Source organism: Manis javanica, chromosome 2 (assembly GCF_040802235.1).
Source record: "Manis javanica isolate MJ-LG chromosome 2, MJ_LKY, whole genome shotgun sequence".
In the NCBI taxonomy this organism is placed as follows: Eukaryota; Metazoa; Chordata; class Mammalia; order Pholidota; family Manidae; genus Manis; species Manis javanica.
In genome coordinates this window covers 112714106-112740382 of record NC_133157.1, presented here as the reverse complement: position 1 = coordinate 112740382, position 26277 = coordinate 112714106, and the positions used below count along the sequence as shown (strand labels likewise).

General features: G+C 37.8%; 1 protein-coding gene across 1 annotated transcript in view; it reads left to right on the top strand.

The window, feature by feature from the left end:
• The first annotated feature begins 566 nt into the window (after positions 1-566).
• LOC118970136 (ankyrin repeat domain containing 26) overlaps positions 567-26277 on the top strand; it is a 60501-nt gene continuing 34790 nt past the window's right edge. Inside the window, exon 1 of the mRNA XM_037006026.2 lies at positions 567-785. The gene's annotated coding sequence lies outside the window, so the exon portion shown is untranslated. The remainder of the gene's footprint in view (positions 786-26277) is intronic.

The window sequence follows — 26277 nt, the reverse complement described above, 5'->3', positions numbered from 1 at the left end:
AGGAAAGCTTTTACCCTTTGAGGGCAGAAGTGGGCACAAAACTGATGTGGAAAAAATGGAGGGAAGGCTTCTCAATTTTAAAGCTTTTAGTTTCTGAACAGGTTCTCATTTTTTTAAAGAGGGTGTGGTCAGTCAAAAAAAATAATGAGGGTGGGGTCAGCAATAATCCAATGCAGCAGGAGTTTCCTAAGGAGGGAATGGGAACGTTAGGTTTCCCAGCAAATTATGAACTTTACCAAAACAGATTCTTTGGAGTGGAGAGAGTAAAACTGTGCAGTGAATAGCAATGTGAATGAGAAGTATTTTTGTTTCATATACCAAGTTAAGAAACCACCCCAAAATTTAGCAGCTTCAAATGACATTTTCTTCTCACTGTCCTCTGAGGGGACAGGGGTCAGCTAGGCAGTTATTTTGCTCCATGTGATGTCAGCTTAGGCTGCAGTCACCTCGTGATTCACCTGGGCTAAAATAATCCTGGTGACTCATACACGTGTATGGCATTTGCTGTGGACTGTCACCTGGGAGCTGAGCTGAGCTCTCAACTGGCTCTTCTCTGTACCGACTTTATGTGTGGCGTGCAGGGTTCCAAGAGGCTGTGCCCCCAGAGGAAGGAAAGAGAAGTGTCCTCCCAAAGGTGAGACCCAGACCTGGCTCAGCAACACTTGCCACATGTCCTGTTGTTCCGGCCCACCTGGGGCCAGCCTGGACTCTGAGGGGAAGCGGAGCCACCTCTTGATGGGAGAGGGACAAATAATTTATGTCCATCTTTAATCAGTCATAAGAAGGTAAGGTCATAACTCCAAAACAATGTTCATGCCCCACCGAAGGATCTGTGAGGAGCATCAGCAACAGACTACTTAGCCCAAGATACTTGGGTTGCTAGAAAAATTGTGTTTAATGAGTTTTACTTTGGAATAATGCTCTCCGCTTATCTTGAGGAAAACCTCAGAGGCAATCTGCTTCTGCATTTCTTTCAAAGTTGTGGATAATACCCTCTACATTACCTCAGTGCAAAGTATTAAAAGGTTGATTGGTCTGTTTCAAATCCTAGTGCTAGGAAATCTTTATTTTCTGTGAGGATTTGCTATCATTATCTCATAGTTCATGCAAAACTTACTGTAAGGGACATCAGAAAAATTCGCAGGTCAAATTTAATAAAGCTATACGATATGACCTGCATAAATTTACATGTTAACTTTGCCTTAGTGATGACTTTGTACACCAATTATATTTTCCATAAGGTTAATTGCCATTTGCACTTTTCTACTTTGATGTATGGTCCTTATAAATCTTCTAAAACCTTTTGTAAAATAGAATAGAGAATACATGATACATAAAAGCTAAGGAACACAATGAATTTAATATTTGTTGAATGAATGACATGTGCAAAGTTCTAGTAAGAGCTGGTGGAATATAAATAAAGGACAGTTCCTGCCCTCCAGGAACTTAAAGTTCTACTGGGAAAAAACATTTATGAATACCAATAACTTTAGGGAATCCAACCCTCAAGAAATGTATAATCTTGTGAAGAAAATATATGCCAATAATTTCAACACACAGGAGTGAAGTACAGCTCTGAGGTCAGCAATATAGTAGGAAAAAACATTTATACCAGTAATATTAATACATATTACTGGTGAACTGGGTACTGGAGGCACTCCTGGTATAACTAGGCTAGCTTCAATTTTCCAAATCAGAACTTCCGTCAGTTTTGTCTTTAGATAGCCGTAACTTAAAAGAAGTACTAATTTTTCTATTTCAGTTCCCTTAGACATCTGGCTTTCTGCAGCACCTAATTTTAAAGAATTATTTTTCAGTAAAGAAAAGGAAAAATCAAATTATTTGCACACAAAAAAATACTTGGCTTCAGAGGAACAAAGTATCTAATTTATTTTACAATGTTTTCTAAATATTACTCCAAAGAGGCTTATAATTTTGGAGAATATCTGAATATGACCTTTAAAATACATTGTTTTTATGATTTTGTTCTAAACAGACTATGATAAAAATGTCCTATACTGCACTTAAAAAATAGTGTGTGTGTACTGGTTATGTGTGGGTGGGGACCAACCAAAAATGCTGGAAATCTTTTCTTAGTAGTAAGAGTGTTCTGAGTGTAGCAGTAATTTGCTATTTAAACCTACTATAGAGATTTATTGCTGATCTATTCTGAGCAGTACTCTGCTGAGAGTCGAAGAGATGTGGTTAAAACAAATTTGCATTCTGATACAGTTGACCATGACTCAAAGGGAAACAAAGAAACATAAATACCACCTATACAGGGTGCTAAGCAGAGGCCCAAAGGGGTGTAAGCAAGTATGTGAGGGAGGAAAACAGTTCTTACTGGAAGAAGCTTGAAGGCTCCTTTGGAATGGTGGCCATTAAAGGATTGGAAACATTCTGTCATGCACACAGTTGGGAGTGAGTTTGGGCTTAGGTAAGGTCCAGAAGAGGGGTAGTGCAAACCCATAAAACTAAGAGACCAGGAGCATATGCAACAGAAACTACATGTGTCGGGCCATTTACTAAGATAGAAGGCTAGAAAAGCACATTGTGTGGACTCACACCCAGCAGAGAGGTGCGATCTGTAGTCAGCAGGCAGACAAGGACATCAGGGATTTTGTGACATGGTGAAACAGTTCTCTCTGTGCTTTTATCATGTGGGAGGGACTGGAAGAGTCAAACACCAGAGGCTAGAAAACACGTAGGAGGCTGCTGCATTACCCCAGCAAGAGGTCCTGAGAGCCTGAACTGAGGGAGCAGGAGAGAAAAGGTAAAGGTGGGTGACATGTAGGAGATGTTAAGAAAGAAACTTAAGGGCTTGGTGACTGGGGAGAAATGGGAGAGGAAAAGGTACACCCTCCAATAACCTCAGCGTTTTTAGGCATAGAAGTTATAAATATGACCTTATCAGCTAACAGAAGAAGAAAATACAGAAGACGTTGTATTTCCCCTGAAGATACACCAAACAGAATCCCATGTATCAGTAAATGGCAAATCTCTTCTACTGTTCCTCTTACCTGGCAGTCATCACTGACATATTGTTTTCTCTGATAACTCACAATTTGTTGGCTTGACCTTCCATATAGACCCAGAAAACAAACATTTCATGTCTCTGCTGCTGATAGCATTCTGGGTCCGGCCACCATTTTCCTTAGCCTTTATCCTGTGTAAGTCTCCTAACTATTTTCTGCAATTCATCCCTGCCTGCCTGTGGTCTTGATACAGCAGGCTGAGTTACCTTTAAAGCAAAAGGAAAATCATGTCATTTCTCTTAAAACTTTCCTGTAACCCCCTACTTTTCTCAGAGTAGAGGCACAAATCCTAAGTCTGCCCCACTAACCTCTCTGCTGCCTCTCTCCTACTACCACAATCACCTTTTACCTTATTTTCCTTTGCTACTTGCTCCAACCACAGTTGACACCCTGCTATTTCTGGAAAATGCCATCCATGCTCCTGCATTAGGCTCACTACAATTACTGTAACTCCTTCCTCTCCATTTATGTTTTTATTCAAAATACCACTTTATCAGAAGCCTTCCCTGGCTACCTTATGGAGTAACAACCCACTTCATTGTGTTCTGTACCCACTAGACTCCAACTTAACACTAATATGTATAGTTTGTTTTTCCCCCTACATAGACTGTAAACTCACTGATAGCAGGCTTATTAGTCTTTTTATCTTCTTCATTGCTGCCTCCCAACACCTTGAACAGCTTGGCATTGAGTAGGCACTGAAATACTCAGGGAAGGAGTGAGTAGATGAACTGTACCAATAGAAGACTGAATTGCAACAATGTGTACTAGATGCTCTCATTGTTAATAACTGCCTGTACCATAGCATCTGATGTGTAGAGACAAGCAGCTTGTTAGGGATTTCTGATGAACTATATGCAAATTCTAACTAGCATTAAAAGCCTTGTCTCAATAAACCTGATCTCAACAACTCCTTAGCAACCATACTATTTGACTGTGTTCTGCCAAACTAAAAAGCTTGGTGGTGTGGGACAGGTTGGCAAGTGTTCGTGTCCTTGGTTTTCAAATCAGCTCTAAGTTGCAGAATTCACTCGATCATAGGAACAAATTTATCAAACAAGTAGATGCCAGCACTGTGCTCTGGGCATGCAGAGATGAAAGGTTGTTCCTGCCCTCAGGGGACTTACAATCTGTTAAAAGAAAAAAAAAAAGGCAAGGGAGCCTGAGGTTGAAAGTGTGTGTGATGATTCCTGTGTGAGCACACTATGGGGCTGCACAAGAGGGGCAACTAGTCCAGGGTGGATTGGCAGGGGAGGCCAGACTGGTGCTAAATCTTAAAGGATTATGTAGATTTCGTTTCTGTGGGAAAGCTGGAGCAGGGTGTGCCAGGCAGAGGCATGCAGTTCTGGAGTTTAGGATAGGAAACTTCAAGTAGTTCTTTTTGTGTGACTAGTATACAAAGTATCTTCTGAGAAGTAATGAGAGATGAGGATGGAGGTGTAGGCAGAGCCCAGATTTTTAAGGAGATGGAAAACAAATGTATGCTGGTCATTCTGATAGAAGCACATTGTGACAGAATGGTGATATGTAGGGAGGAGGGGGCCAGACAATGCTTCTTTGTGCCATGGTAAAGTCTGCTTTAATTCAGGAGCTATTTAATAATAGTTTTTTTGAGGAAGCTCTCAAGTATTGTAATTAAGTTTAAGAATAAACAATATTTTGGCTCTGCCCACATGTCAATTTTGATTAGATTAATTGAATTTGAAAAGTTGATTAGAGACTGGAAGTTACACACTTCTGTCTTATTGGTGTCAAGTACAGTTGCTGGTACAATTTGTGATTTTTTTTAAATTAAAACTTCTTTTTCATGTTCAAGAGTTCCTATTTCTGATACTCTTCTCCTGTTTCAAGGCACTTAAATCATCTTGTCAGTTCCATAATGCCCTCTCACTGTCTGAGGGCAAGCAACCTTTGAGCTACAATTGCAAGATCCTTAGAGAAATTCCCAGCCTTTGGAGCAGCAACACCAATTTCGCACTGACCTGCTGACTGACTGATAGTGGCTGCCAGAGTGCTATGCCGAGGATTCAGAATCAGCCAGAGTGCCAGGATCTTTAGTGACATCTGCATGGACACGACGTAGCCAGTGCTATCACGTGTGCTGTAAATCTTACTATCCCTATTGAGGAGAATCTACTCACAACTCCGTCCAGTGGTAATGGGAAGATATTCGATGATTCTTCTTTAACTTATCCCCAAAGTCCTAGAACCCTAGCGATTGTCTGAGCCAATGATTTAGTAAGCACACTGACTTTTTTAAACTCTTTTAACCATTAAGAGACATAGGGACTAAATTTTGGCATATAAATGCATCTCCTGGCCATACACTACTCAGACTTCCGTTTCTTTGGCTTGATCGTCAGCTGCTAGACAGCTCACCTCTGTCTGCCAAACACCCACCTGGAGTAACTGCTGCAGAGTAGCCAGTAATGCTCCTTCCTCCTCATGATATTGGGTAGGTTATTTTCAATTGCTTATTGATATGTTAACTGGACACCAAAATTATGAGTTTTTTTATTAGATGGAAAAGTCTGAACAGGAAGAAGGCAGATGGCAAATGAAAGAATGGAATAGTTTTTATTGAAAGAGGAAGAATGGAGTCAGGGATGTCTGCATGGAAGTTTCAAAGGTCTAACTTGGAATTTTTGATCCACTGAGCACCAGCTTGTTTCCTACTAATTCCTGCCTAAAGCTAATTAGAAATCCTCAAACTGAAAGTCAGGGTGGTAGAGTATAGCTAGCTGCTCTTACTAACCAGTATACCCAACTTTCAGCAGCTTTCCATAAAGTCAAAAATGGATTGGCGTGATAATTCACCATCACAATATAAGTAGGTCACAGTGATAGCAGTACAGCATAGAGAATAGTCAGTGATTCTGTAACATCTTTCTATGTTGATAGATAGTAACTGCACTGGAGGGGGTGAGGATTTAATAATGGGGGTAACTGCTGAACCACTGTGTTGAACATTTGAAACCAACATAATACTGTATCAACAATACTTGAATTTAAAAAAAAAGGAAAAAGGATTGGTGCGCAACTCACCCAACAGTGATTGGGGGAGCCAGCCTTCTTCTACCTTCTGGACATGCCGTATTTCACCTGAGGCTCCCAAGGTCAATGTGCCTGTCTATATTAAGGTAACAGAGCCAAAAAGACATACGGATTCACATGTAGAAGTTTTTTGGAGCCAGATGTGGCAATTGCATTCACAGATATTCCATTAGCAAAACTTTAGTCACATAATCATAGCAAATTGTACTCAAGAGGAAGAAAAAGCAGGTTAGTGAAGAAACTTCTTATTTCTCAAAGGAAATAGATGTAGCACAAATTTGCTTTCACTTTAAGGTTCTTATGGACTGGCACTGATTTAGCAACCCCATTTTTATTTCTAAGAAATGTATTTTAGAAATCAAAGAAAATTCAAAAGGAAAAAAAGCCCATAATTCAACTCTGTGATTTTAATACATGTGTAATCACATATTTTAATGATACCATTTTTATATTTATGTAAAGTATTTATAATTAACATTTAAAATAGCTATATCATATTTCAAGGAACTGATGTAATTTACACAATGTCCCTTTTTTGGATATTAATTTGACTAGGCTTTTTCCTTCCATTTCTATAAAGAAGGCTGCAGTGAGTAACTTCTAGCAGATAATATTTTCATCTGTTACGATATTTTCAATAAGTTGCATTATTGTAAAAATAATTCTGAAATGAACACTGTTAGCAGATAGTTAATACTTCTATTGAATTATTTCCTTAGAATAAATATTGATCAATTGCATTACTGGATTCAGTAGTATGGATGTTTTAATAATTCTGGGTGAATTTTTTTATCATGTTGTTTTTACAGAAGTTTATATTAATATTCATGCTGTTAACTCTATGCTTTTATTCTAGTCACACCAGCATTTATAAAATGTTTTCCAAGACTAATTTAATAGATATAAAATGGTACTTCAGAATTGTCTTAATACTGATTATTAAGATGAACATTTTTTCACTGTTTGCATCTATGGAATTCTTCATGGTCTTTATAAAATTTGAAAGAGGTATTTATCAGGTAGAGCTATTTATCTTTGGTCTTTCAGTTTTGCTGCAATTTACTTTCCTCTATACTGTAGGTTTACTACAACTCTTCCCAGTGGACACCTTTGCCACAGTGTACACAGACTGTTTCTATTTTCACTGTGATGTTTTTCTTATTATTTTAAACTGTAGAAAACCATACAGAGTAGGATTGATTTGGGGTTTTGTGTTTTATTCCATTGGTTTACATGTTTATTTTTATGGCTATTCTGCATGGTAGGTAGTTAAAAGATATTACAGAGAAGGGGAACAATGTGTATGATGAAAGAAAAAACAAACCACTTAATTTTCTTCTTAAATTTTCTAATTCGGTTGATCTAAATCTCTCAAATAGCTGATGAGTATGTGTGTGTCTGTGTGGGTGTGTCTGTATGTGACAGGAAAAGGGAGAGATAAGGAAAGACAAAGTGAGACGGTGAGCAATTGTGGGGTACTGGGATAGAACTAGTGAGCTGGTAAATTGTTTGGGGTTCATGCAATAATTATTCTACATTTCTGTATTGACATTATAGGTTCCAAGAAGCTTCTGAGTCATTAGATGTGGTAGAGCATAATTTTGTTTATTTGATTATTAATATCTGATTTAAACAAGGTTTCAAAATGAGTCATTCATGACAATGAACTAAATTCAGGTTCTCATATTTTCCCTAAAATTAGTCAAGCAAACAACCTTGAGAATTATTAAAAATAAAGACATGCAAAAATGCTATCAGAAGAATAGCAGACTGGTGTTTAATAAAATAATTTTGTTTTTCAGGAAAACATGGAACAAATGACTTTGAATAAATGCTGCAATAATTGCATGCAGAAATCTTAATGTCTTTGCTGAAAGACGAAAAAGAACTACCTCAAATACAAAGCAATTTATAGTTCAGTTATGAGAATGCATTGAAAAGTAAAATTATAGCTGCTTGAGGCTTATTTGAATATATTTGAATTTATAATGAAGGAATTGAGAAGTAAAACAGTGTGGACTTGATCTACCAAATGTTGGGATCATTCTTAAGACTCCAGATTTCTTGGTTGTATAAAACTTGATTGCAACTGTTATTGGAAATGTATAGACTTTGGACAGAATCCATAATTTAGCAGAGTCCAGGGGAAAAAGTTCTTTGGTGAATATGTAAAGGCATGATACAAACCAACCTTCAGCTATTTCTTTTCACTCATGGTCTAGTCATGTCCACTGCCAGAGCTCTTCTGGGAAGCCGTAAGAGAAAGTGATTTGTTGGCCCAGCTTCTGACTTGACTTCATTCCTCTCTGTGGGGGATAACTTTACATTTCCTTAATTGCAGGGACAGCTTGTATGTTGGCAGTTGTTTTGGCAGTTGTTTGAATTGAGAAATGGATTTTAATGAACTAGTTTCTTTTGCTCAGCTGGAGTTGAAGTAGTCATAGACTAAATTAACAGCTACACTCAAGGCTAAGATGACAGCTGTGTCCCAGAAAAGGAAAGGTAAGGGTTTTATTTTCTGCTACTACATTAGGATCATGCTCTTAAAAGAACAGGTTTTGCAACTTTACGCTTTTGAGATAGATTGGTTTTTTTTTTTTTTTAAGGTACCAAAGTTTCTTCTAAGGTACTTTTGGAAACTTCAGGATAGGGAAAGCAGTCTAGCTGAAAGTCATTCATTATTCATCAGATAGTAATTTATATTCATCTTATGATTTAGAGTACATAGTCTTAATTTTTTCTCCACCATGGCTAGTAGGTCATTAACATTATTCCTGTTGAACATCTAAGGATACAAATGCAGATAAAGGTTAAGTCACATGGATCAACAGAATAAAAACTGGAATTACATTCCCAAACCTTTTATTCAATAAGCGATGCAGCTTCTACTACTGCTATGTGCCTCACGAACATTTCCTCTGGCAGTCTGAAAGCACTTTTTTATTGAGGTAAAATTGGTATATAATGTAATAGTTTTAGGTGTACAGCATAATAATTCAATATTTATACACACTACAAAGTGATCACCACAATAAGTCTATCATCCATCACCAAACAATTGACCTCAGTCACTCAGTTCACCAATGCCCCTCTGATAACCACCAGTCTGTCCTCCATGGCTATTTGTTTCTTCATTGGTTTTGTGTTTTAGATTCCTCATATATGTGAAATCATATGGTATTTGTCTTGTTCTGTCTGACTTCACTTGGCATAATACCCTCTAGTTTCATGCACTTTGTCACAAACGGCAAGATTTCATTGTTTTTATGGCTCAGTAATATTCCATTGTATATGTATACCAAATCTTCTTTATCCATTCATCTATCAATAGACACTTAGATTGCTTCCATATCTTGGCTATTATTAATAATGCTGAGATAAATATAGGGGTGCATTTATCTTTTTTTTTGAGAGGGCATCTCTCATATTTATTGATCAAATGGTTGTTAACAACAATAAAATTCTGTATAGGGGAGTCAATGTTCAATGCACAATCATTAATCCACCCCCAGCCTAATTCTCGTCAGTCTCCAATCTTCTGAAGCATAATGAACAAGTTCTTACATGGTGAACAAATTCTTACATAGTGAATAAGTTCTTACATGGTGAACAGTACAAGGGCAGTCATCACAAAAACTTTCGGTTTTGATCACTCATTATGAACTATAAACAATCAGGTCAAATATGAATATTTGTTTGATTTTTATACTTGATTTATATGTGAATCCCACATTTCTCCCTTTATTATTATTATTATTATTTTTTAATAAAATACTGAAGTGGTAGGTAGATGCAAAATAAAGGTAGAAAACATAGTTTAGTGTTGTAAGAGCAAATGTAGATGATCAGGTGTGTGCCTGTAGACTATGTGTTAATCCAAGCTAGACAAGGGCAATAAAACATCCACGGATGCAGAAGATTTCTCTCAAAACAGAGGGGGGTGAGGTTCTAAGCGTCACCTCTGTTGATCCCCAATTTCTCACCTGATGGTCCCCCTGCAACTGTGCCTGTCTTAGGTTGTTCCTCCCTTGAGGAATCTTACCCGTCTCTGGCTAACCAGTCATCTTCCGGGGCCATACAGGGAAATGTAAAGTTGGTAAGTGAGAGAGAAGCCATATTGTTTGAAAAGGTTAGCTTTTTATTTCTTTGCAGATTTATGCCCTGTGGCTTCTATGCCCAGCATTTGTCTTGAGGTATCTTTACCACTTGGAGGAATTATGATACTCGGTAAATTCGATATGAGGCACGAATTCTATTTAAGGGTTGTAATTAGGAAGGAAGAAGAAAAGCTATAGAGGTAGCAGATGGAAGAAAACATGGGAAGATTGATTATTTCTTTGACATATCTTCTTGTAGAGTAAATTAAGCATGTATAGGTTTTAAACTACTAATTAAATTGCGCACACACATTAACATAATAGGAATATAGTTACATAACCAAAGCAGATCTATAATTACCAGCCATCTCCAGTAAAGCCAAGAAAACCAGTTAGGCACCCTAGGTATTTGTGAAAATTTGTCTATGATATAATGGATATTGTCCAACTGTACTTGAACAGTCTGAGAGAAATCAGACAAATTAAAACAACCCATTCCTGGGAACTGTTCACATCCCATATGTTCTTTTAACAGTAGATAGTCTGTAGTTATAAGATTTTGGAGCGCTACAACTTGCACTTCTCCTAATTCTTGGTTGAGTTCCACCAGTATAGATCCAGTCAAATTTGTTGTTTTACTGTATGCACAGGCCAGCTTAGATATGTCCTTCTTCATTCCAATGGCAAGTCCAGGAACCGGTGGGATGAATGCAGCTACAACTGCAGCATCTCCTGGATCTTTGTTGAGGTTTTTGATGATCATCTTCTGGTATGACTCTTCCAGAGAGTGCTGATGTTGGAAGTTCTTCTTCATATCGTATCTTAGTTCATTTTCTGGGTAGCCAAACTAGGCTTTGATCCTTTGTATAAACACAAACAGACCCTTTGCCCACACTTTGATATGCCCTTTATACCATTGTGTAGAACTCATTGGAGGTCACCACACAGGAACTGCTTTTTTTTTTTTTAAGAGAAAGGAATATTATCAGAAAAGTGTACCTCCATAGCCAATTATCTGATACCCTTTAAGTGATCAAAATTAAGGATATTTAAAGCATGCATTAATCATTGATTTACAGTTAGTTTTATCCTATCAGAGAGTCATCCCCCTTCTCTTTCTTTCTTTCTTTTTTTTTTGTTATCTTTAATCTACACTTACATGAAGAATATTATGTTTACTAGGCTTTCCCCTATACCAGGTCCCACCATAAACACCTTTACAGTCACTGTCCATCAGCATAGCAAAATGTTGTAGAATCACTACTTGTCTTCTCTGTGTTGTGCAGCCCTCCCCTTTCTCCCACCCCCCCATGCATGCTAATCTGAATACCCCTCTTCTTCTTCACCCCCCCTTATCCCTCCCTACCCACCCATCCTCCCCAGTCCCTTTCCCTTTGGTACCTGTTAGTCCATTCTTGGGTTCTGTGATTCTGCTGCTGTTTTGTTCCTTCAGTTTTTCCTTTGTTCTTATACTCCACATATGAGTGAAAACATTTGGTATTTCTCTTTCTCCACTTGGCTTATTTCACTGAGCATAATACCCTCTAGGTCCATCCATGTTGCTGCAAATGGTAGGATTTGCCCTCTTCTTATGGCTGAGTAGTATTCCATTGTGTATATGTACCACATCTTCTTTATCCATTCATCTACCGATGGACATTTAGGTTGCTTCCAATTCTTGGCTATTGTAAATAGTGCTGCGATAAACATAGGGGTGCATCTGTCTTTCTCAAACTTGATTGCTGCATTCTTAGGGTAAATTCCTAGGAGTGGAATTCCTGGGTCAAATGGTAAGTCTGTTTTGAGCATTTTGAGGAACCTCCATATTGCTTTCCACAATGGTTGAACTAATTTACATTCCCACCAGCAGTGTAGGAGGATTCCCATTTCTCCGCAACTTCACCAACATTTGTTGTTGTTTGTCTTTTGGATGGTGGCCATCCTTACTGGTGTGAGGTGATACCTCATTGTAGTTTTAATTTGCATTTCTCTAATAATTAGTGATGTGGAGCATCTTTTCATGTGTCTGTTGGCCGTCTGTATTTCTTTTTTGGAGAACTGTCTGTTCAGTTCCTCTGCCCATTTTTTAATTGGATTATTTGATTTTTGTTTGTTGAGACATGTGAGCTCTTTATATATTTTGGACGTCAAGCCTTTATCGGATCTGTCATTTACAAATATATACTCCCATACTGTAGGGTTCCTTTTTGTTCTATTGATGGTGTCTTTTGCTGTACAGAAGCTTTTCAGCTTAATATAGTCCCAGTTGTTCATTTTTGCTGTTGTTTTCCTTTCCCGGGGAGATATGTTCAAGAAGAGGTCACTCATGTTTATGTCTAAGAGGTTTTTGCCTATGTTTTTTTCCAAGAGTTTAATGGTTTCATGACTTACATTCAGGTCTTTGATCCATTTTGAATTTACTTTTGTATATGGGGTTAGACAATGGTCCAGTTTCATTCTCCTACATGTAGCTGTCCAGTTTTGCCAACACCATCTGTTGAAGAGACTGTCATTTTGCCATTGTATGTCCATGGCTCCTTTATCAAATATTAATTGACCATATTTGTTTGGGTTAATGTCTGGAGTCTCTAATCTGTTCCACTGGTCTGTGGCTCTGTTCTTGTGCCAGTACCAAATTGTCTTGATTACTATGGCTTTGTAGTAGAGCTTGAAGTTGGGGAGTGAGATCCCCCCTACTTTCTTCTTCTTTCTCAGGATTGCTTTGGCTATTCGGGGTCTTTGGTGTTTCCATATGAATTTTTGAATTATTTGTTCCAGTTCATTGAAGAATGTTGCTGGTAATTTGAGAGGGATTGCATCAAATATATATATTGCTTTGGGCAGGTTGGCCATTTTGACGATATTGATTCTTCCTAGGCATGAGCATGGGATGAGTTTCCATTTGTTAGTGTCCCCTTTAATTTCTCTTAAGAGTGACTTGTAGTTTTCAGAGTATAAGTCTTTCACTTCTTTGGTTAGGTTTATTCCTAGATATTTTATTCTTTTTGATGCAATTGTGAATGAAATTGTTTTCCTGATTTCTCTTTCTATTGATTCATTGTTAGTGTATAGGAAAGCTACAGATTTCTGTGTGTTAATTTTGTATCCTGCAACTTTGCTGTATTCTGATATCAGTTCTAGTAGTTTTGCGGAGAAGCCTTTAGGGTTTTTTATGTACAATATCATGTCATCTTCAAATAGTGACAGTTTAACTTCTTCTTTACCAATCTGGATTCCTTGTATTTCTTTGTTTTGTCTGACTGCCATGGCTAGGACCTCCAGTACTATGTTAAATAGCAGTGGGGAGAGTGGGCATCCCTGTCTAGTTCCCGATCTCAGAGGAAAAGCTTTCAGCTTCTTGCTGTTCAGTATAATGTTGGCTGTGGGTTTATGATATATGGCTTTTATTATGTTGAGGTACTTGCCCTCTATTCCCATTTTGCTGAGAGTTTTTATCATGAATGGATGTTGAATTTTGTCAAATGCTTTTTCAGCATCTATGGAGATGATCATGTGGTTTTTGTCTTTCTTTTTGTTGACGTGGTGGATGATGCTGATGGATTTTTGAATGTTGTACCATCCTTGCATCCCTGGGATGAATCCCACTTAGTCATGGTATATGATCCTTTTGATGTATTTTTGAATTCGGTTTGCTAATATTTTGTTGGGTATTTTTGCATCTACATAATTTTCTTTTTTGGTGGGGTCTTTGCCTGGTTTTGGTATTAGGGTGATGTTGGCTTCATAGAATGAGTTTGGGAGTATTCCCTCCTCTTCTATTTTTTGGAAAACTTTAAGGAGAATGGGTATTATGTCTTCTCTGTGTGTCTGATAAAATTCCGAGGTAAATCCGTCCGGCCCGGGGGTTTTGTTCTTGGGTTGTTTTTTGATTACCGTTTCAATTTGTTTGCTCATAATTGATTTGTTTAACTTTTGTGTTTCTTCCTTGGTCAGTCTTGGAAGGTTGTATTTTTCTAGGAAGTTGTCCATTTCTTCTAGGTTTTCCAGCTTTTTGGCATATAGGTTTTCATAGTAGTCTTTAATAATTCTTTGTATTTCTGTGGAGTCTGTCATGGTTTTTCCATTCTCATTTCTGACTCTGTTGATTTATGTTGATTCTCTTTTTCTCTTAATAAGTTTGGCTAGAGGCTTATCTATTTTGTTTATTTTCCCAAAGAACCAGCTCCTGATTTCATTGATTTTTGCTATTGTTTTATTCTCAATATATTTCTTCTCTGATCTTTATTATGTGCCTCCTTCTGCTGACTTTAGGCCTCATTTGTTCTTCTTTTTCCAATTTTGATAATTGTGATGTTAGACTATTCTTTTGGGATTGTTCTTCCTTCTTCAAGTGTGCCTGGATCGCTATATACTTTCCTCTTTGGACTGCTTTTGCTGCGTCCCACAGAAGTTGGGGCTTTGTATTGTTGTTGTCATTTGTTTCTATATATTCCTTGATCTCTATTTTAATTTGTTCATTGATCCATTGATTATTTAGGAGCATGTTGTTAAGCCTCCATGTTTTTGTGAGCCTTTTTGTTTTCTTTGTAGAATTTATTTCTAGTTTTATACCTTGTGGTCTGAAAAATTGCTTGGTAGAATTTCAATATTTTGGATTTTGCTGAGGCTCTTTTTGTGGGCTAGTATGTGGTCTATTCTGGAGAATGTTCCATGTGCACTTGAGAAGAATGTATATCGTGTTTCTTTTGGATGTAGAGTTCTATAGATGTCTATTAGGTCCATCTGCTCTACTGTGTTGTTCAGTGCTTCTGTGTCCTTACTTATTTTCTGCCCGGTGGATCTATCTTTTGGGGTGAGTGGTGTGTTGAAGTCTCCTAAAATGAATGCATTGCAGTCTATTTCCCCCTTTAGTTCTGTTAGTATTTGTTTCACATATGCTGGTGCTCCTGTGTTGGGTGCATATATATTTAGAATGGTTATATCCTCTTGTTGGACTGAGCCCTTTATCATTATGTAGTGTCCTTCTTTATCTCTTGTTACTTTCTTTGTTTTGTAGTCTATTTTGTCTGATATTAGTACTGCAACCCCTGCTTTCTTCTTGCTGTTGTTTGCCTGAAATAGGTTTTTCCATCCCTTAACTTTTAGTCTGTACATGTCTTTGGGTTTGAGGTAAGTTTCTTGTAAGCAGCATATAGATGGGTCTTTCTTTTTTAACCATTCTATTACTCTGTGTCTTTTGATTGGTGCATTTAGTCCATTTACATTTAGGGTGACTATTGAGAGATATGTACTTATTGCCATTGCTGGCTTTAAATTCGTGGTTACCAAAGGTTCAAGGTTAGCCTCTTTAGTATCTTACCACCTAACTTAACTTGCTTATTGAGCTGTTATATACACCATCTGGAGATTCTTTTCTTCTCTCCCTTCTTATTCCTCCTCCTCCATTCTTCATATGTTGGGTGTTTTGTTCTGTGCTCTTTCTAGGAGTGCTCCCATCTAGAGCAGTCCCTGTAAGATGCCCTGTAGAGGTGGTTTGTGGGAAGCAAATTCCCTCAGCTTTTGCTTGTCTGGGAATTGTTTAATCCCATCATCATATTTAAATGATAGTCGTGCTGGATACAGTATCCTTGGTTCAAGGCCCTTCTGTTTCATTGCATTAAATATATCATACCATTCTCTTCTGGCCTGTAGGGTTTCTGTTGAGAAGTCTGATGTTAGCCTGATGGGTTTTCCTTTATAGGTGACCTTTTTCTCTCTAGCTGCCTTTAAAACATTTGCCATTTTAATTATTATGTGTCTTGGTGTTGTCCTCCTTGGATCCTTTCTTTGGGGGTTCTGTGTATTTCCGTTGTCTGTTTGATTATTTCCTCCCCCAATTTGGGGAAGTTTTCAGCAATTACTTCTTCCAAGATACTTTCTATCCCTTTTCATCTCTCTTCTTCTTCTGGTACCCCTATAATACAAATATTGTTCCTTTTGGATTGGTCACACAGTTCTCTTAATATTGTTTCATTCCTGGAGATCCTTTTATCTCTCTCTATGTCAGCTTCTATGCGTTCCTGTTCTCTGATTTCAGTTCCATCAATGGCCTCTTGCATCTTATCCATTCCGCTTATAAATCCTTCCAGAGTTTATTTTATTTCTCTGATCTCCTTTCTGGCATCTGTGATCTCCCTCCAGCCTTCATCCCATTTCTCTTGCGTATTTCTCTGCATCTCTGTCAGCATGTTTATGATTTTTATTTTGAATTCTTTGTCAGGAAGACTGGTTAGGTCTGTCTCCTTCTCTGGTGTCTCTGTGATCTTGGTTGGCCTGTAATTTTGTCTTTTCATGGTGATAGGAATAGTTTGCAGAGCTGGGACTAGTGACGGCTGGAAGAACTTCTCTTCTTGTTGGTTTGTGGCCTTCCTCTCCTGGGAGAAGAGCGACCTCTAGTGGCTTGTGCTGGGTAGTTGCACATAGACAGAGCTTCTGCTTCCTTCCTGGCTGCTATGGAGTTTATCTCCGCTGCTTCTGTGGGTGTGACCTGGCACGGGTCACTGCTCCAAAGTGGTGGAGTCGCGTTGGAGGGGGAGCAGCTGAGAGGCTATTTATCTCTGTAAGGGGCCTCTGTGCTCCCTGCAGCCCAGGGGATTAGAGTGCCCAGAGATCCCCGGATTCCCTACCTCTGGACTAACTGTCCTGCCCTGCCCCTTTAAGACTTCCAAAAAGCACCCACCAAAACAAAACAATGACCACAAAAAAAAAAAATGGCCACTCGTTTTTCTTTATTATCTGGCGCCAGCCTCGGGCACCCACTCACTGGTCTTGCTGCCCTGTTTCCCTAGTATTGGGGTCCCTATCCCTTTAAGACTTCCAAGAAGTGCTCACCAAAACAAAACAACAACAAAACAAACAAACAAAAAAAAAAGGTGGCCACTCGCTTTTCTTTTGTTCTCCGGTGCCAGTCTCCAATAACCTGCTCGCCGGTCTTGATGCCCTGTTTCCCTAGTATTGGGGTCCCTGTCCCTTTAAGACTTTTAAAAAGCGCTCACCACAACAAAACAACAACAACAACAACAACAAAGATGTCCACTCGCTTTTCTTTTGTCCTCCGGTGCTGGCCTCCGGTACCCACTCACCCTTCTTGCTGCCCTGTTCCCTAGTTTCCAGGGCCCCGTGCATGCAGTGTGTCTGTGCTCTGGTCCAGATGGCTGGGGCTGGGTGTTCAGCAGTCCTGGGCTCCCTCTCTCTCCCTGCTGACTCCTCTCCTCCTGCCGGGAGCTGGGGGAAGGGGCGCTCAGGTCCCGCTGGGCCAGGGTTTGTATCTTACCCCCTTTGCGAAGTGCTGGGTTCTCGAGGTGTGGATGTGGTCTGAATGTTGTCCTGTGTCCTCTGGTCTTTATTCTAGGATGAGTTGTCTTTGTTATATTTTCATAGATATATGTGGTTTTGGGAGGAGATTTCCGCTGATCTACTCACGCCACCATCTTGGCTCTGCCCATTTATCTTTTTTAGTTAGTTGATTTGAAGGTTCTTTCCACCTCTGAAATTTTAACAAATATTTCATTTTTAATATATCACTATGCTATAAATCACATAGATGAAAAATGTGGGTTTATTCTTATATATGAAAAAAGGGATAGTCCAAGTTATTAATGACTTTTTTACTCTCTAAAAATTTGCATTTAAATGGTAATATGTGCTCATTATAATACAATTGTTATAATTCAGACAAATAGAAAGATAAATTAAATGAAATAATTCAGAAGTACATCAACTAGAGAATCAGTATTAATATTTTTGTTAGTGTTCTTCAAGATTTCCTTCCATGTCCAATTTTTTAATTTGGGGCCTTAAAAACATACAATAAACTTCATTTGCCTTAATACAAATACTTATTACTCTGTCATGAGCATTTTCCCTATTATGTTAAATAAGAGGTAGTCTTAATTTTTATAAACATCATAACATGAATATATGCTTTGACAGAGATAGATAGTTGTTTCTCAGTGTATTTCTACCCTTCCTCTCCCACTACCCCCAGTCCTCCATGGATCTAGATTTATAACTATCCACATGACCATCTGGAACAGAGGTTGGCAAACTATGGCCTCTGGACCAAATCCAGCCTGTTGTCTGTTATTGTACAATCTCCAAGCTAAGAATGGTTTTTATATTTGTGTATATTAGGGTTCTCCTGAGAAACAGAACCAATAGGATATATATGTAGATATAGATTAGAGGAGATTTATTATAGGAATCGATTCATGTGATAATAGAGGCTAAGAAGTCCTACATTCTGCCATCTTCAAGCTATACAACCAACAAAGCTAATGGTATAATTCCATTTGAGTCTGAGAACCAGAAGCTGTGATGTTAAGGGGAAGGAAAATAGGAGACTCCAAGCTCAAGAAAGGAAGAGAGAATTTGTTCTTCTTGGCTTTTTGTGTCATTCCCACTGCCAACAGATCATGTGTTGCCTACCACATTGGTGAGGTCCATCTTCTTTATTCAGTTTACAGAATCAAACGTTAACCTCTTGTACAAACACCTTCCCAGACACACCCAAAGGTGTTTTACCAGCTCTCCTGGCAGCCCTTAGCCCAGTCAGATTGACACATAAAATTAACCATCACAAAGTGGTTGTTGTAAAAAAAGGAAGAAGATACAGCACAGATATTATATGGTTGAAATATTTACAATCTGATCCTTTACAAAAAATGTTTGCTGACCTGTAATATGGAATATAGAAAATATGTCTCAGATTCCCTTGCAGGTAGCTTGGTGGGGCCATGTGCCTTAGTTCAGTCCACATACCTGGGCTATATCCTTAAAGGAGAGGGCATGCCCCTTTGCTCACCTTTCTCTTTCCTGCTGCTTGGCACCTGAGTTCAGGCAGTGGTGAGCCATGGTGATGAGAGGAGCACCCTGGGAATGGCTAAGAAACAAGACTGAAGGAGCCCAGCTCTCTAGGTGACCTTGTTGTACAGTTACTGTACCAGCTCCAGATCACTTATCTGCAAATAGTTATGAGAAAGAGAAATGAATTTCTGTTTCATTTAAGCCACTGTTATTTGGAGTGTCTGTTACATGCAGCCTACTCCAAGATGCCATAGATTGTATGCACTTTTCATGTCTATAACCCTAAAAAAGAAAATATACTTTCATATGTACTTTTTCCAAATTTTTCTTATCACTAAAAATCTTTGTTTTTAAAAGACTCTTTTTTTAAAGGCCCTTCTAGGCATTTTTTTGCAGAGAATTTTGAAAACATACATCACTTTTGTGTATACATGAGAATATGTAAAGAAATATGAGCAAAGCTTACAGTCCAATTTCTCTAATAATTTTCACACAAAATCACCAAAGTCCTTATTTTCCATGTGATACTGTCCTCTGTGAGAGCAGGGGTGTCACCGATGTATTATTGCTTAAATGAGTGTTCCACTTGGCTCTGGGATGTTCTTCCAAGCTTCTGGCATCTGCTGCATGGTATCGATGCTCATGCATAGACTTGAGACAACATTGTCACACATGCAGCTTGGCTGAGAGTGACGGCGAGGTGCGTCCCAACCTTAAAACTGTTAAAATGTGAAAAGGTGCATCTTAGAATCAATAAAATTGCTTAGAATCAAAAAACTTGGAAATTACTGATAAACAGAAAACAGTTATGCATTTCCTCAATTACTTAATACTTAAGAGAATTGCCTTTCAATCTTTTACAAGCCTTTTTATTTATATAGTTGGTATTACATTGGATCTACTGTGCATCCTATTTTGTCACTTAATAATAACCATAATTTCATATTATTATTAGTTCTGATAAATATTTATCAGATATGTGATATTCATTGTGTGGATGGCCAATAATCCACTTAGTTCTCTCTCAATAATTTAGCTAACCAAATTCACAACCCACAATGTAACTTCCCGATAATTTTATATGAATGAGAGTCAAGTATAGAGAAATGACAATAGAAGCAACTATATAGGCTTTCAGGATATTTTTTTCCCAAAAAATAATTTCTTTAAAATCTCTAACAAAATTGAGAAATTTAAAGTATTCACAATAATTTTACAACAGAGAAGACTTATGTGGTTTTATTAAATATTCCACCTTTTGCTTCATGGTCACCAAAGGATGCACATAACTCCCACTTCATAGTGCGGATGTACTTTGCTATGGCAACCATTTTATCAAAATGCCTCCTTATAGTATTGAGAAAGACCTTAAATAGTTTAGGTTTAGGTTTTCAAAAAGACCCAAAGAGTGAAAAATCCCTAAAAGCAGAATGAAGGTCTCAGGTCAGATTCCAGTTATCTTGTCATAGGAAGGCTCATGAGAGAAATAAATGACACAATTTGATAGCTTGTCAATAACTATCTGAAGATAGAGTGAAGAATAATGGACAAATCCAAAAAGAAAGAAAGAAAGAAAAAGTGGAAGTGTTCTATTCCAGGACAATTATTTGGGTTGATGTTCCTTTTAATACAAACTTCTGGGACATTAAAATTTTGAGACAGATTAGACAGAGATTATTATTTGACAATCAAGGATTATGGCCCTAAAAAGATGTTCATGTTTGAAAAGCACAGCAGCAGGTCCTGAAAGCAGGAAAGAAAAATGCAGCCCTAACAGAGCTGGAAGTTCATAGCTGTTCTGAATTTTGACAGAAGCAATCCACAGGGACTACCTAGAGCTATAAGATATGATATTACCTTCGACTGTGTGAGTAAGAGACAAGAGATGAGGGCATTTATTAGAAAAACCTTTTTCTTTCTTTTTTTTTTTTTGGTTGCTTACAGATACAAAGAAATGAAAATTGCAGTGCAAGATGAAAAGAGCACATGTTTTATAGAGAGGAGTTCCACTAAGTATTCTATGTCAAGGCACTATTTGTCTTTGATGATCACATGTTAAGTAATTTCAGAACAGTAACACTGAGTTTAAACAGGAAAAAAAAAATGGAGAGAAAAATACAAATATGAAAGGAATAATACCCAAAGTAAGTTTTATGGCATTGTTACAATCTTGAATAAGCCTACCTAGAGTGTGTTTGGTTTAAAAAAATTAACAACATACCCACAGAAGGGGAAGAACATTTGCAAACATGTCTGATAACGGACTTAAGTCCAGAGTATATAAAGAATTCTTGCAACTCAACATTTAGAAGACAATGCAGTTAAAATAATGATCAAAGATTTGAATAGATATTTCTTGAAGGTGGGTATACAAATGGGCAATAACTACATGAAGAGATCGTTCAACATCATATAATTAGGGAAATGCAAATGAAAAACACAATGAGCTACCAGTTCAGACCTGAGAGTATTGTGGCTCTTTTAAAAACAGGCAATAGCAAGTGCTGATGAGGATGTCCAGAAATGGACTCCTCTTGTATTGCTGGGAATGTAAAATAGTGCAACCACCTGAAGAACAGCTTGGCAGTTCCTCAAAATGTTAAACACAAGGTTGTCACATAACCCAGCAGTTTCACTCCTAAGTAAATCCTGAAGAGAAATTAAAACACTGTCTACACAAAAACTTGTACAATTATGTTCACAGTAGCATTATGCTTAATAGTTTCCAAAAAATGGAAACACCCCAGATGTCCACCAACTGATGAATGGATAATAAAATAATAAAATACATCCATACAATGGGATATTATTGGGACAAAAAAACCCCCCAAATCATGCTCCATGTTACAACATGGATAAACCTTGAAAATGTTATGCCAAGAAAGAGAAGCCACACACAAAAGATCACATTGCATTTTATGAAATGTCCAGAATAGGTAAATTCAGAGAGACAGAAAGCAGATTACTATTTGGCAGGGGCCTGGGGAAGGGCAGAAGGGCAAGTGGCTGCTCATGTATGTGGCTTCTTTTGAAGTGAGAAAAATGTTCTGCAATTAGACAGTGGTAATTCTCACACAACTTTGTGAATGTACTAAAATACATTGCATGAAAGTGTGAATTATATGTATATGAAATATATCTCAAGAAAGGTGTTATAAAAACCAGTAATTAAATTGAGACTATAAACACAGAATTTCTAAAGATTTGGAGAGCTAGGTCTCTAGATTCACCTAATACCTTTTCTTTCTCTTTTAATATTATGAATAGCTATACTACCTCTGTTTGACTGAATCATGGAAGTGAAATTGAAGTGATAATTATTCTTCCATCTGACCAAGCTAATCTGAGTTTTGCTTTCCTTCATTTATTTATTTCCCATTCTATTATAAATCAGGAAGAAAAAGTGGACTTTTAGTTATTTGTTGAGATAAAGGAAATATTTACTATTTTACTATTTTTCATTTTTAATGACCGTCTTCCTTTTTGTGTTCTAAAAAATGTTAAATCTTTTCTTCCCCACTTACCTCACATCACCCCCAAGAATATATTATTAAAGAAAATGGCTAGCTAGGGGCAGAGTGGTAAGGGATGAAAAACAGCTATAGTACTGCCATTTTTACAGAACTTTCTCACATTTAAACCTGATTACCTATTCCATGTGTACCTTTTTATATGCCACATAATTTCCATTGCATATTTTGCTTTAATTAACATCGTATCAAGAATGCTTTTCTTTGCTTTGGCATTTCCTGAGCATTGTGGTAGGCAGAATAATGCCCTCCCACCACTTTCTTCCCAATATCCACATCCCAATCCTGGAATCTGTGGATGTGTTGTTACTTTATGTAGCTAAAGGGATCTTGCAGATGTGGTTAGGTTAGGCATCTTGATAGGGGCAGATTATCCAGTATAATGGATTATCTGAATGGGCCTGATATAATTACAGCAGTCCTTGTAAGGGAAAGAAGGAAGTGGGGAAATCTGAGATGCAACCAGGGAAGCAGAGTTCAGAGTGAGGCAAGGGACCAAGTGCTGGGCGAGGCAGGCAGCCTTTAAAAACCGGAAAAGCAAGGAAACAGATTTTCTCCTAGAGCCTCCTATTGATCAGTTTTGGATGTCTATCTTTGGAATTGAAGATAATAAATATATGTTGTTTTAAACCGTTCAGCTTGTGGTAATTTGTTACAGCAGCGATAGGGAACGAATACAATCATCATTTAAAATGATTGCTTGCTATTGTCTTAATGGACCACAGTTTCCCAAACTGTATCCTTGTTTTGAATAACGTTCTGAAATAGCAGTTGAGTCACAGTAGCCAGGCCTACATGTGAAGGTCTGGCCCATGGCTGCAGAGTGTGACCAGCTTCTGTGACGGCAGCGGGCAGGATGGCCCGTCCTGGCAGCACAGCCATTGTTACTCTCAGCCCGTCATCCTCTCCAGGGGAGGCTTAACATTCAACAATGCTACAGAGCACCTGGCAGCCCTACCACACAAAAAACCTTCGTTGCTGTCTCAGGTATCATTCCTCAAGTAATGTGCAGCCAGAGACTTATGGGCCCTGAGAAGAGAAACCATTTCTGAACCAAAACTCAGGAGGCAGAGCATTTGGCATCTGGACTGTTGGGAACCTATGGTCATCCTACACATGGCTCAGTGATTATTGTTTATGATCTTCTTAGTTGGTGGATAATAATGCAAGCATCACAGAAGGCAGAGCTCCTTGTTTTTGCCTTCTTGAATAATTACCAGGAAACAAGGCCAAGCAATTTCTTGTTGAAACACTGGAAGGGTCCATTCTGTCTTCTGAAGTTAGCCTGAGATCCAACAGATGGAAGCACAGCAGAAGGGCAGTGGATGGCCGCGGAGTGAGGCATCAACAGAAGCAGAGAACCGTGATTAAGTTCCCAACTGTGGAAAGCTCAAAGCTTCCCGGAATTCAGCTTTTACAAGGGAAAATAAATTCATGGGACAAATGTTCCATTAAATTCTTTAAACCTGTGGACACGTAGGTGAGGGTAGGCTGCATGAGTTATAAACTGTGATGATAGAGTACACATTGTCCAATTAAACTTAATCTGACACACATGTGCTGCTGTGGATTTTTGTTAATATACTGCATGATGATTAGGAAAAGTGGCAATTAGTTCGCATGAATGATTGTAATTAGTATCATTTGTACAAAGAGCCATTTTAAACACTTGTTTTCTTCTTTTCATTTTCTGAGTTCTCTAGTATCTGGAATCAGGATCAAAATCACTATTTCCTCTTATTCCATGCTCCATTTTCTATCCAAATGATCCTACTGCAAGAACCACTCTGCAAGGCCAAAGCCCTGGGCTCTCCCAGCATTTGCCCCACACCATCACGCAAGGGCTGAAGTTATGGATGTTTTATCTTTATGATCCTGTTCTCTTCCCATGATTCTTCCATTCTTTGTACCAAATATTCTGGGCATTCAAACTTTGTGCTAACAGGATTTGATGTTCTCTCTACGTGCCCTGGAAGGTGGGGCAAAATCTTCTCTTGGTCTAAATTCTAAACAGCTGCTGTGGTTTACTGTTGAGTTTTAATGCTGTGTAAAATAGAAACTGTATACTTTAAGTAAGAAATTTTATCTTCTTATTTTTTTAACACATTCGGTTCTGCATAGAAGTCAATTCAGAGATTGCCCAGTTATGTAATTGCCACAGACACACAAGACACACTACATGTTTGTTTGAGAGTAAGTTTGTCATCATTCAGAACTGCTGGAGCTTGTCTGGGGCAGTTCATGTGTCCAAAATCCTTGAAACTACACATTTTGTGTTTCAACAGTGAATTGAAAATAAGTGATAGTACAGTAAATGCAAAGACAGAGACAAAATTGCATTGCTTCAGTCTATCATTCTATGTGAACACTTGGAAATTTTTTTAAAATTTCCTAACTGTAGACCCATCTGAAAGCTGCTAGAATCCATCCCCAAAAGACAAATATATGACACCACTGTAATTTTTGGCTTATAAAAGGATTTCAAAATATTTGTCATACTTATCTTTGTCTTTAAGACTTTTTCCAAGTATTTGTATATCTGTTGGTTTATGTGAAATAGCTTTTTGAAGTTAAAATTAATAAGGCATGCTTTGATCACCTACAAGCATAGACAGGTTGACAAACCCAGTTATACTATTTGTTGCATAAAAATGCAGAAAAGATCAGTTTTGATGAAGTCATTTAGACTTTAAAATAGAAACTGTAATGTTATTTACTGTTCATTACTGAGATTGGAGAGTATGTAAATATAAGTTTTCCTCCATTTTTCAAGATGAAAGTATAAATCCAATTTCAAAGTACCATTACTTTTTTTCATTATTGTATTTGCTTTAATTTTCATTAACAATCTTTTCCTTGCATGATCATATATACAGGGAGTTCAAATAAAACTTTCACTTTTTTTCTGGCCATTATTTTTTGTTTCCTTACAAATATATTACTGACAAAAAATTTTTCATATAGGTATGCATTAAAAATGATACACTCTTGAAGTCATATGGGTATAGCAATGCTAAAAGACCCAGTGTCTGAGAGTCTAGAGACAAAGGGATAAGAGGAAGAACATATATAGGAAGAAGAAAAGTAGAAGAGGACAAGTGGTTGCTCTATTATTCCCAGAATCCCCATTTTGATATGAGATAATACAGGAGCTTTACTTACAGAGCTAGTACGATTTGAGGAGCAAGGAGAAAGCCACCCTTTTGCCTGCTTGCTGGCCACTACATGGCATTCCTTTAACTGGAAATAAAGCTTTTAATTCCACATTCAGAGATATAAGACAAAAATTCAATGTCTTTCATTCCTTCAACAATTATTTTTGACTGCCTATTAAATACTAATGTTCATTCAGCAATGAACCAATGACTTGCCCTCCAAACTTATATCTATTAGGGGAGATAGACAGTGTAAAAAATAATTAAGAAATAATGGGATAAATTTAAATGGGATAAGCAGAAATGGGAAAAATTGAGCAGGAAGGGGGATAAGGACTGTGGACAAGAATATATTTTTTTTCTGTACTTCAGTGAGGTATAATTTATGTACAGAAAAAATACTCAAATCTTCAGTGAACAGCTTGAGAATATATATGTGTATATGACCTATATGTGTTTTATATACATAAAACCACCATTGAAGTGAAGATATAGGAAGGTTCCATTATCCCAGAAAATTCTCTCATGCTTCTTTCTAGCCAGACCCCACTTGGCCAGATGTGACCACTGGTCTGATTTCTAATAGCTTGAATTAGCATTG